This window comes from Pelodiscus sinensis, chromosome 5, assembly GCF_049634645.1.
Source record: "Pelodiscus sinensis isolate JC-2024 chromosome 5, ASM4963464v1, whole genome shotgun sequence".
Lineage (NCBI taxonomy): Eukaryota > Metazoa > Chordata > Testudines > Trionychidae > Pelodiscus > Pelodiscus sinensis.
Window position 1 is genome coordinate 63,916,064 of NC_134715.1, and position 12,523 is coordinate 63,928,586.

Consider the following 12,523-nt stretch of genomic DNA (forward strand, 5'->3'; position numbering starts at 1 on the left):
GGCCACACTGAGAATGCCAAAGTAAAGGCAGATTAAGATATATGGCAGAAAATCACCAGAACTGGTGGTTTAGTCTGTAATTTGATTCACCAAGCCAGTAAAAAAATTAGTTTCTGTAGTACCGTGCTGGTCACAAAGAAACCAAACACAGTCCCCTTTTGGCATTCCAGCCCTTCTCTCCTATCTAGGCAAATAGGTTAAATACAGTGACAGGTTACTGAAAACCATATTCAGAGTACTTAGCTTTGTACCAATCCCAAAGTATCAGTCACTGACCCTCCCTATCCCCAATGTTAATACATATTTCAGATCTTACCCAGATATTACACAGTTAGTCAATCCTTAGCAAACTGCCTAAAGATTTATTAATGAATCATAGAATTATAGAATAATAGGACTGGAAGGGACCTCGAGAGGTCATCGAGTCCAGCCCCCCGCCCTCAAGGCAGGAACAAGCTCCGTCTACACCATCCCTGACAGATGTCTATCTAACCTGTTCTTAAATATCTCCAGAGAGGGAGATTCCACCACCTCCCTTGGCAATTTATTCCAATATTTGACCACCCTGACAGTTAGGAATTTTTTCCTAATGTCCAATCTAAACCTCCCCTGCTGCACTTTAAGCCCATTACTCCTTGTCCTGTCCTTAGAAACCAAGAGGAACAAATTTTCTCCTTCCTCCTTGTGACACCCTTTTAGATATTTGAAAACCGCTATCATGTCCCCCCTTAATCTTCTTTTTTCCAAACTAAACAAGCCCAGTTCATGAAGCCTGGCTTCATAGGTCATGTTCTCTAAACCTTTAATCATTCTTGTCGCTCTTCTCTGTACCCTTTCCAATTTCTCCACATCTTTCTTGAAATGTGGCGCCCAGAACTGGACACAGTACTCCAGCTGAGGCCTAACTAGTGCAGAGTAGAGCGGCAGAATGACTTCACGAGTTTTGCTTACAACACACATGTTGATACAACCTAGAATCATATTTGCTTTTTTTGCAACAGCATCACACTGTTGACTCATATTCAACTTGTGGTCCACTATGACACCTAGATCCCTTTCCACCATGCTCCTTCCCAGACAGTCACTTCCCATCTTGTATGTATGGAATTGATTGTTCCTTCCTAAGTGGAGCACTTTGCATTTCTCTTTATTAAACCTCATCCTGTTTACCTCTGACCATTTCTCTAACTTGCTAAGGTCATTTTGAATAATGTCCCTATCCTCCAAAGAAGTTGCAACCCCACCCAGTTTGGTATCATCTGCAAACTTAATAAGCGTACTCTCTATCCCAATATCTACATCATTGATGAAGATATTGAACAGTACGGGTCCCAAAACAGACCCTTGCGGAACTCCACTTGTTATCCCTTTCCAGCAGGATTTAGCACCGTTAACAACAACTCTCTGAAACCAGAAAGAAAAGAAGAATGTCAATGACTAATATAAATACTAGTGATTTTCAGTGTTCATATATCAGGATCTATGTGATGTTATATCTGCTTGCTTGTAAACGTCTCTCTGGAAATATCCCAAAAGATCAGAATCCAAAGGCAGCTTAGATACAAAATCTGTAAAAGTCTTTCAATACGTTTCCCAAGGTATTATAATAGCTATTTGGAAGATCTCAGTCCCACAGCTTAAACTTTCCCTGTTTAAAATTCAGCATTCTAAAGATGAAAGAATCATGCCTAAGGTCCAGTTTTTGTATCTTTCTAACAGGCAGATAAGCCTCTTCACAGAAATTGCCACACGAGGGCTTAACTCCAAGGAAGAATAGGAAAGCAGATAGTATGTGGACCTTTGCTTTGAAGTTAAGTGTTTATTTCCTGTACATACACAAATAAAGTATCAGAGGGTAGCTGAGTTAGTCTGTAACTGGAAGTGAAAAAACAAAACAGATCGATAGAGCAAAAAGAGTACCCAGACAGGCCAAGAAAAGAAAGGAAAACAACAGAACACCACTTGTCATTACCTACAGCCCACAACTTAAACCCCTCCAACACATTATCAACAATCTACAACCTATCCTGGAAAATGACCCCTTACTCTCACAGGTCTTGGGGGATAGGCCTACAGACAACCCCCTAACCTCAAACAAATTCTTTCCAGTAACCTCTCAGCACACCTCTGTCATAATCATTCAGAAATCCACCTCTGAAATCATCATAGGACCTAACCACATCAGCCATCACATCAGAGGTTCGTTTAACTGCAAATCCACTAATGTGATCTATGGCATCATATGCCAGCAATGCCCATCTGCCATGTGTATTGACCAAACTGGATGGTCTACATGGGAAAGAATTAATGAACACAAATCAGATATCTGAAATGGCAATGCACATAAATCTGTTGGGGAACATTTTTTACTTCCCTGGGCACTCATTAATGGATCTTAAAGCCACTGTACAGTTTCAGGCCAATTCCACAAATACAGAGGGAAGCCTTGGAACTTAACTTCATTTACAGGTTTGATTCCTGTCACAAAGATATGAATACAGACATTGACTGGATGGTCTGCTACATTCCACATCCTAATGACATAATCACCAAACAATGGGTACTTAAGAACAATTTGCAACTTCTCATTCAGCTTCATGTAGCATGGAGATTCTAATTTACTATTTCTGTCCCTTTTTTTTCTTCTCCCCATACCCCTATTTATTTCAAAACTCTTATTTCTACATATTTTTTTATTCTTTAACGTACTGCAAGACTATTTGTCGTTTAAGTTTTTACAAATAAATTAGTTACACTCATTTGCATAAGGCAATTAACCAGTCCTGCATTATAACTGAGACAGTTAAGTTAAAGACAATATAATTATTAGTCTCCTGCAGTATCTCACATATTTGATCTTCAGGTTAACTGAATACAGTCACATACATAATCTAAGTCACTTAAAACATTAAAAGGATTTAGCAACAAAAAGCTATTAGGTTTATATTGGTAAACATCTAACAAGATACAGGCTGGGGTGGCCAAACTTACTGACTGTCCGAGCCACATACAATCTACAGACATGTGAGAGATGGGGCATGCTTATCATCACTCCAGGTTTCAGCCAGCTGAGACTCACTTGCAGCTGAAGCCACGAGTTCTGGCAGGTATAAGAACATAAGAACGGCCACACTGGGTCAGACCAAAGGTCCATCCAACCCAGTATCCTGTCTGCAACAGTGACTAATACCAGAGGGAAGGATCAGAATAGGTAATCCTCACCTGATCCCTCTCTTGTCACCCATTCCAGACAAACAGAAGCTAGGGACACCACTCCTACCCCTCCTGGCTAATAGCCATTGATGAACCTAACCTCCATGAATCTATCTAGCTCTTTTTTGAACCCTGTTAAAGTCCTAGCCTTCACCACATCCTCTGGCAAGGAGTTTCACAGGTTGACTGTGTGCTGAGTGAAGAAAAACTTTCTTTTGTTTGTTTAAACCTGATGTTTGTTTAATTTAATTTGGTGACCCCTAGTTCTTATATTGTGGGAACAAGAAATTAACTTTTCCTTATCCTCTTTTTCCACACCAGTCATGACTTTATAGACCTCTATCATATTCCCCCTTACTCTCCTCTTTTCTAAGAAGAAAAGTCCTAGTCTTTTTTATCTTGCTTTGTATGGCACCCATTTCAAACCCCTAATCATTTTTGTTGCCCTTTTCTGAAACTTTTCCAATGCCAGCATATCTTTTTTTTTTTTTTAGATAAAATGACCTCATCTGTACACAGTATTCAAGACGTGGGCATACCGTAATTTTATATAGAGGCAATAAGATACTTTCTGTCTTATTCTCTATTCCTTTTTTAATGATTCCTAACATTCTATTTGCTTTTTTTGACCACCACTGCACATTGAGTGGATGTTTTCAGAGAACTATCCACAATGACTCCAAGAACTCTCTCTAGAGTAATTGTAGCTGAATTAGTCCCCATCATATTGTATGTATGGTTGGGATTATATTTTCCAATGTGCATTATTTTACATTTCATAGAATCATAGAATACTAGGACTGGAAGGAGAGTGATAGAAATGTAGCCATGTTAGTCTGGTGTAGCTGAAACAAAATACAGGACTATGTAGCACTTTAAAGACTAACAAGATGGTTTATTAGATGATGAGCTTTCATGGGCCAGACCCACTTCCCACTTTGATCTGAGGAAGTGGGTCTGGCCCACGAAAGCTCATCATCTAATAAACCATCTTGTTAGTCTTTAAAGTGCTACATAGTCCCATATTTTGTTTCAGGACTGGAAAGGACCTCGAGAGGTCATCGAGTCCAGTCCTCTGCCCTCATGGCAGGACCAAGTACTGACTAGACCATCCCTGATAGACATCTATCTAACCTACTCTTAAATATCTCCAGTTTAATTTGTCAACATTAAATTTAATTTGCCATTTTGTTGCCTAATCACTTAGTTTGGTGAGATCTTTTTGAAAGCTCTTCACAGTCTGCTTTGGTCTTAACTATCTTGAACAATTTGGTATCTGCAAATTTTACCACCACACTGTTTACTCCTTTCTCTAGATTGTTTATAAATAAGTTGAATACAATTGGTCCCAGGATAGACCCTTGGGGGTCCCCACTAGTTACTTGTCTCCACTCTGAAAAGTTACTATTATTCTTACCCTTTGTTTCCTATCTTTAAACCAGTAATCAATCCTCTTAGCCCATGACAACTTACTTTACTTGAGAGCCTTGGATGAGAGACCTTGTCAAAGACTTTCTAGATATCTAAGTACACTATATCCACTGGATCCCCCTTGTCCACATGTTTGTTGATGCCCTCAAAGAACACTAGTAGCTTAGTAAGGCATGATTTCCCTTTACAGAAACCATGTTGACTTTCCCCCAAAAAATTGTTAATCTATATGTCTGACAATTTTATTATTTACTGTAGTATCGATTATATTATGAGCATGCACCTCAGGCTGAAGACTCAAGTTTCTTCTGTCCTTGGGGTAGAAGTCCCTAGGCCCACCATCCTGCCTCAGGGCAAAAGTGCCACGCTCCATTCTCGCCCAGTTGGTAAGTGAAGAATGGGGGTGGGCAGAGGCAAGGCTGCAAATCATAATTTAACTGTAAAAGAGCTGCAAGTGGCTTGTGAGCTGTGGTTAGATAAATATAGACAAATAAGCGTAGCAACTATTGTTTTAATTCTTATCAATACAAAGTGAATACGTTGGGGATTGTTAGCCCAGTTAACAATTCTTTGATACCCAGACACAAGTGGATTGTCTCGATTACAACTGCAATGCCTCTTCTTAAGGTGTTATGGGTCATACATCAGTTAGCTAGCCTGCTAGTGTCACCTCCCACTTTTATATGTCTCAGTATTGTAATTGCAATCGTGACATAGCCAGAGTCTCTATCCTTCAGATTTGAATAATGAAAATATTTGTTTGTGCAAACTGCCACAGTTTATTGAAAAGAATATAGGAAAGTATATTGAAAAGTATATAGGAAAAGAAATGTGGGTAGTATTCATAGTTTATGTGAGGTATAAATTGACATGTTTAGCTAGTGTTGATAGTTTATATGAGGTATAAATTGACATTGCATACTGGTAAAGGTAGAATAACAATGCTTCTAGCTGAGGAACAAATACCCTATACTATGCATTCTAGCTGGCAGTCACTGCAGGACCCTGTCTGTTTTTTTTCTACACTGTCTCTGGCTTTGCAGGGGGGTCTAGACAAACATAAGATTGAGAAATTTTGTTTTGCACATTAAAAGGAATAGCTGCATATCCTTTTCCCCACCATAGTTTGCATGCCCCTTTCAGAGCTGTGCTGATAGATAACATCACAACAATATCTTTGCTGTTGTTTTTTTTAATTCAGCTATTCTCTGCCTCCTTGTCACTTACTTCATCATAACAACACTTAGAGGCAGGATAGACTAAAACCGATATATGGGGGATTGCTATTCCAACTCATCCCCAATGTCCCCTTCCTCTCTCCATTAACTTTCCTTCAACCCCTCTGGCACCACAGAAGCAGCTCCACTGCACAAACAGCATTTCAAAACCAAACCAGTAAAGTAGCATGAGGGACCTACCATCAACCAAATGTTGATCCAACCCTTTGACCTGCCAGGCTCTGCTCATCTGGCATCCTAAGTCACATTCCTTGGGGTATTATTTCCAGAGTCAAGATGGACACATGACCAGAAGCAAAGGGTGCTGTGTGACCTCCTCTAGGAACTCCTCCCATTGCCCCCAAGAACATATTTGACCAATCAGGGGGCTTTCCAAGGTGGGGTGATTGGTCCACAAGTGGGTCATTTGACCTGTCTAATAAACTTTTCTGTTAAAAGCATTTCCAGAAAATCATGCCAGTCTAGATGTTGCCAGGCTGTGTCTAGACTGGCCAGTTTTCCTGGAAAATCAGCCGCTTTTCCAGAAAAACTTGTCAGCTGTCTACATTGGCCGCTTGAATTTCCGCAAAAGCACTGACTTCCTACTGTAAGGAATCAGTGCTTTTTGCGGAAATATTATGCTGTTTTCGTTCGGGCAAAAGTCCCTTTTGCGCAAAAGGACCAGTGTAGACAGCTCAGATTTGTTTTCCGCAAAAATGCCCTGATCGCAAAAATGGCGATTGGGGCTTTTTTGCAGAAAAGCGCGTCTAGAGTGGCCACGGACGCTTTTCCACAAAAAGTGCTTTTGCAGAAAAGCGTCCGTACCAATCTCGACACTATGTTCTGAAAATGCTTTTAACGGAAAACTTTTCCGTTAAAAGCATTTCTGGAAAATCATGCCAGTCTAGATGTAGCCAAGCTGTTGAAGGAACAAATGGGAGAGAAACTTGCTAAAATGTATTAGCTAAAAAATTCTTGTTTGATAATAGTACCACTCCAACTATTAGGTAAACATTGTACTCTACATCCACATTGTATCTTCTAACTTATTTATAAAGCTGATTCCAGGCCAGTTTTCTATGATCATGAAATCTGCTTTAAAATTACCTATTAAATCTTAGTGTATTTGATCTTTGCTATGCATGAATGGAGTGGCAAAAGAAAATTTGTGTGGAAAGCAATCCATTTCTGTTTGTCTTTATGTGAGGACATTCATGAAAATTCCATGCTTTACCTATATCCTGCTCCAATAATAAAGCAACAGTTCCTAAGGAATGTGCTGGTAATTATCGGTTTATTATTTGATGACCTGAGGCAAGAACGAGAGTAGAGAACATTCTTATAAAGCAGGCAGGAACTGCAGTAATGGTAAATCTCTCTGGGATTATTGCTGTTATGAACCATTTTCAGAAGTTTATGATGCAGATGTGCAAGCTTGAAAGCACCCATATTCACATGAAAGTATTCACAGATATTTTAGGATTAACAGCTTTTTGTAATGTCATAGCCCTTTCCACCCTACATTTCAAAACAATTGCTGTACTATTTCATACTCTGTCTGCCCCGGGGCTGCTAATGTTCTGCAGATCACCTCTCTTCCCACCTTTTATGAGAAAGAGGGAGTGTCACATTCACTAGATAGAAGTGCCTTCGTGTGCTTTGTGGAAACTTGTCCTTTGTAGGGTTAGAAATCCTAAAGCGAATTAAAATGATCTAAACACCAAACTACGAAGATCACTTTGCAGTCCTGCCATGACTACTGTTTAATAATGAAATACTCCAATTCCCATGGAATGTCCCCTTGGAGAATTTCCTTTGAACTTTCTCTAACCCATGGGAACTGTCCACATAAGGACAGCCCATACTGGGTCAGACCAAAATTACATCTCTAGCCCAATATCCTGCCTTCCGACAGTGGAAAATGCTAGGTGCCCCAGAGGAAATGAACAGAACAGGTTACAGACAATGATTAAGTCAACAATGATTAAGTCATCCATTCCCTGTTGCTCATTCCAAGCTTCTGTCAGACAGAGACTAGGGACACCATTATTGTCCATTCTGGATAACAACCTTTGATGACACTGTCCTCCATTAATTTATCTAGGTTTTTTATTAACTTTATTATATTCTTAGCCTTCATAACATATTCTGGCAAAGAGTTCCACAGGTAGACTGCATGTTGTATGAAGAAACATTTCCTTTTATTGATTTTAAACTTGCCGTCTATTAATTTCATTTGGTAACCTCCAGATCTTGTATTTTGAGAAGGAGTAAATAGCACTTAGCTACTTTCTCTACACCAGTCCTATCCCCCCCTTAATCATCTTTTCTCCATGCTGAAAAGTCCCCATCTTATTATTCAGCCATTTCATATCATTTATAAGATTTGTTGATCTTTTCTGAACCATTTCCATTTCCAGCAGATCTTTTCGGAGATGGAGTGACCATATCTGCACATAGTAATCAAGGTGTGGCAGAACCATAGATATATAAAGAGGCGATAGGGTATTTTCTGTCTTGTACTGTATACTTTTCTTAATGATTCCCAAAATTCTGTTTGCTTTTTTTGTTGAGGTTGCTCATTGAATTGATGTTTTTAGAGAACTATTCATAATGACTCCAAGATCCATTTCTTGAGTAATAACAGCCAATTTTAGACCCCATCATTTTATATATATATATTTGGAATTATGTTAATCTATGTCTTTGACAATGCTGTTATTTAGTATATTTTGAACTAGTTGCCTTTAAAAAAAATTGGCATCATATTAGCTGTCTTCTAATTGCTTGGAACAGAAGTTGATTTAAATGAGAGGGTACAGACTACAGTTATTTTTTAATGCCTATTACGCCCACTGGTGTGTAGGGAGGCAACAAAGGTTCTCCATTTTTGTCTTTGGCCATTATCTCCAGTATGTCCCAGTTGTAGTTCATTTTCTTCATATCTGCCTCAACAGTATGCCACCACAACAGTTAGTACTTCCGCAATTTCACATCTGAGTTTCTTCAGAACTCTTGATTGAATACTACATAGTCCTGGTCACTTATTACTGTTTAATGTATCCATTTATTCCAAAATCTTCTTGTGCAAGGGGTGCACTTGCCCACACTGTGCAACAGTAGGTTAACCCTGCACCGAGGGCTAAGAAAGCCGCATCTTCTACTTTATTGTGCATGCTCCAGTTGCACAGCTATAAAAGGCTAAAGGCAAAATGCTCCTCAGAAGCTTCAGAGAGTTCAGAAGCCCACGGGAGAGGATCAACCTAGGCCAGAAAGAGGAGACCAAGACCTGCACCACAGCTGTGGGGATGACAGCAGGAAGTAGTCCAGTGGAAGGTGACAGCTAACTGGTTAGTGGAGTAGATAGCTTTAGTGATGCATTGTATAGGCTGGGGAAGGCTGTTTGGTCCTGCCCACACTATTTCTGGAATTCCCCTCCTGCTTGCTCCTCCACGTTAGCCCCAGCCCCGGCAGACTGCTACTCTTCAGGGAAGTTTGTTGCTGGGGTTAGGGTAGCTGGGATTTGGGGTGGTTAAGGCCGCTCAGCACCAGGGAAGTGCCTGGAGGTACTGGGCTGCACACTCCAGGTTTGGGGAGGCTGCGAGTACTGAAGTTGGGGTGGGATCATGTGAGTCTCATCCATCTTATGCTCAGGGAGCTGCAGATTGGCTTCCTGCCCTTCACTTAGTGACTAGAGTGGGCTGCTCATCATCCACCTGCCCTAAACTCAGGGGGATATGTGTCTTCCGCCTGCCCTGCACTTGGGGGTTAAGGGGAATGAAGAGGGGGGTCTCAGGGCTCGATAGGAGAAGGGGGGCAGGTCCTTGGGCAAGGGAGCTAGTCTCCCTCAAACAGCAGTTCACTCGCTGCCCATGCTAGATAGCTGCTCTGCCTTTTATGTAATAATTAGACTCCTTCCTGTGGCAGTCTGTGTAGAATGCATTAGGAAGAGTCTAATATCACAGCAATTGTACTAAACCAAGATTTATTCAGAATACACAGAGAAAAAGGCAGATTAAACAAAAAAAGTTTGCATAGTGTATCTAGCTTTAAAAGTTTAGTTGCATCAACTAATTCGGATAGGTTTCACTGAAATATAGGCAAGTCCTCAGCCACATTTCATTCTTTTCTTTTCCAGAAAATAATCTTTTTACCTACTTTGTCCTTGTATTCTCTGCTCGTGTGGCCATTCTATCTGTCAGAAAAACATCCCTCAGTTTCAAGGCAGATATCTGGTCTTGTCCCTCTTCTCTTATTCACTTGTGCTTGCACCAGTTATACTCCATAAATCTTTAGATCTCAAAGGGTGTGCCTATACAGTAAAGTTATTTTGGAATAACAACTGCCTCTACACAGCAATTCTGTTATTTCAAAGTAATTTCGAAATAACGGACAGTTTATTCCGACTTCTGTAAACCTCATTCCACAAAGAATAACACCTATTCCGAAATAGCTATTTTGAAATGAGGCATGTGTAGATGCTCCACTGCTGCTATTTCGAAATAGCCACTCACCAGGACTCTAAATCGAGATACCACGTTGACATTAGGGAAGTCTGCCTCAGACTAATTTTGAGGCTTCCCTGCAGTGTAGACGTGCTATCTCGAAATAACCTATTTCAGAATAACTATTCTGGAATAACTTATTCCAAAATAACTGTGCAGTATAGATGTAGCCAAAGGTGTTAGTCTGTTCATTACAATTACAGGCATACCCCCATAAAGATATTTAGATAAGTGTTCCCTCTAATAGCTTCTCATGAAGCATCAACTGAATATTTCATAATTCCATTGCAAGTTATAATTACACCTTTGTAAAAACAATTTGGACATATCTAGACTAGGAAAACAAGCTGTATGTAAAGATGTGTAAGATAATGTATGTTAATGAACATATTTCGAAACACTAGTGTGGACCAGATTTATTGCCTTCAAAACGTGTGAGCCTTTAGTCAGGAGTCAGAAGTAATCATAGTAAGTCTACGTGTTCTTAAAATGCTAAGCCCTTTCAGTACCAGTGTTTAAAAGCATATTTGTTGAAACATGTTAGCTACTGTGTTTTTAAATGCAACCTGCTTTCTTGTTTTTGACATAGCCTTTGTGATTTTCCTGTTATCTTTTCATAATTATTTTTTTGAAGTTTTAGCTGCACAACAGCTGTCCCTCCTTCCATCCATACTTGTTTTCATATCTGTCTGATTCATTTTAGCTTGTGATTTTTAATTTATAATATGAAAATCGAACTGACAATACATTGCTTTCTAATGTGTACAGGCTTTCCATCACTGAGAGTCAACAAACTATCACTCTTATTGTGCCAATAATCTTCAGATGCATTCTCTCTCCTGCTTGATCTTTCCATGTTCCCTGTTCTATGCCTTATGAAGCATGTTTATGGAGATGTTTCAAAAATTATTACAGGAAATGAACATAATTGTTATTCCTTAAGACCAAATTGGTTTTTATCAGAGCTACTACTGTATTATCAAAAACTGTAGTTATTCCCCATGGGCTGTGATGTCATCAGACATGCTATGAGAGGCAGGTTTGAGCATGGTCAATATTTGTTAAGTCTCATTTGAGCCAGTTTCATACTTGGATGGGAGTTCACCAAGAAAAATGTACAGTACCAACTTACTTTGTGGGAAGAACCATATTGAGCTTGCTATGATTTTTGTCACCCTGGCTATGTCTAAACTACATCCCTTTTCTTGAAAAAGGGATGTAAATTTGACACTTCAAAATTGCACATGAAGCCGGAGTTTAAATTTCCCACACTGCATTTGCATAATGGCGGCCGTGGTTTTTTTTGAAACCGGGTTTTTCTAAAGAAAAAAGGCTATTTAGACAGGGATCGATTGAAAATAAAACCCTTTTTTGAAAGATCCTGTACTCCTGAAAAAATGAGGAGTACAGGATCTTTTGAAAAAGGGTTTTATTTTTGATCAATGCCAGTCTAAACAGCCATTTTTCTTTCAAAAAGCCCTGTTTCAAAAAAACCCGTGGCTGCCATTATACAAATGAAGCGTGGAAAATATAAATCCCGTCTTCATTTGCAATTTCAATGTGTCTATTTTACATCCCTTTTTTGAGAAAAGGGATGTAGTTTAGAGACAGCCCCTATGTTTACAGTGTATCATCTTGTCTTTTAAATTTTAAAATAAAAGGAGCATTGGGACCACCTTGATAAGATCACACTGGTGTCTACCCCTATGGAGAAAGGATAACTGAGGCAGTATTTGGGGGTAATAGACTACTCTCATACAGTCCCTGAAAAAGACCAAGACCAGCCTCTTATAACTACTCAGTCTTTAAGACGCTACTAGATTGTTGTTTTTTAAGTTTTTGCGGTTACAGACTCTCGGCTATCCTCTGAAGCTTATCCAGTCACTGTTGTTTTTTCTTCCTCCCCTTCAATTTTTTTTCCTTCTTCCTGCTCCCCCTCCCTCCTTCCCTTATGTATTCTTGGATCTGGACGTTCAACACTCCGGTCATCTGAAGAAGTGGTTTGTACTCACGAAAGTTCATGATATCATCTACATGTTTTGTTAGTCTTTAAAGTGCTACCAGACTATTTATTGTTTTTTAAGTTTTTCCATATTATCTATGTAATGGAGAAAAGAGCTAATGCCAGAATGTGAAGCCACCTGTTACCCGGGACTG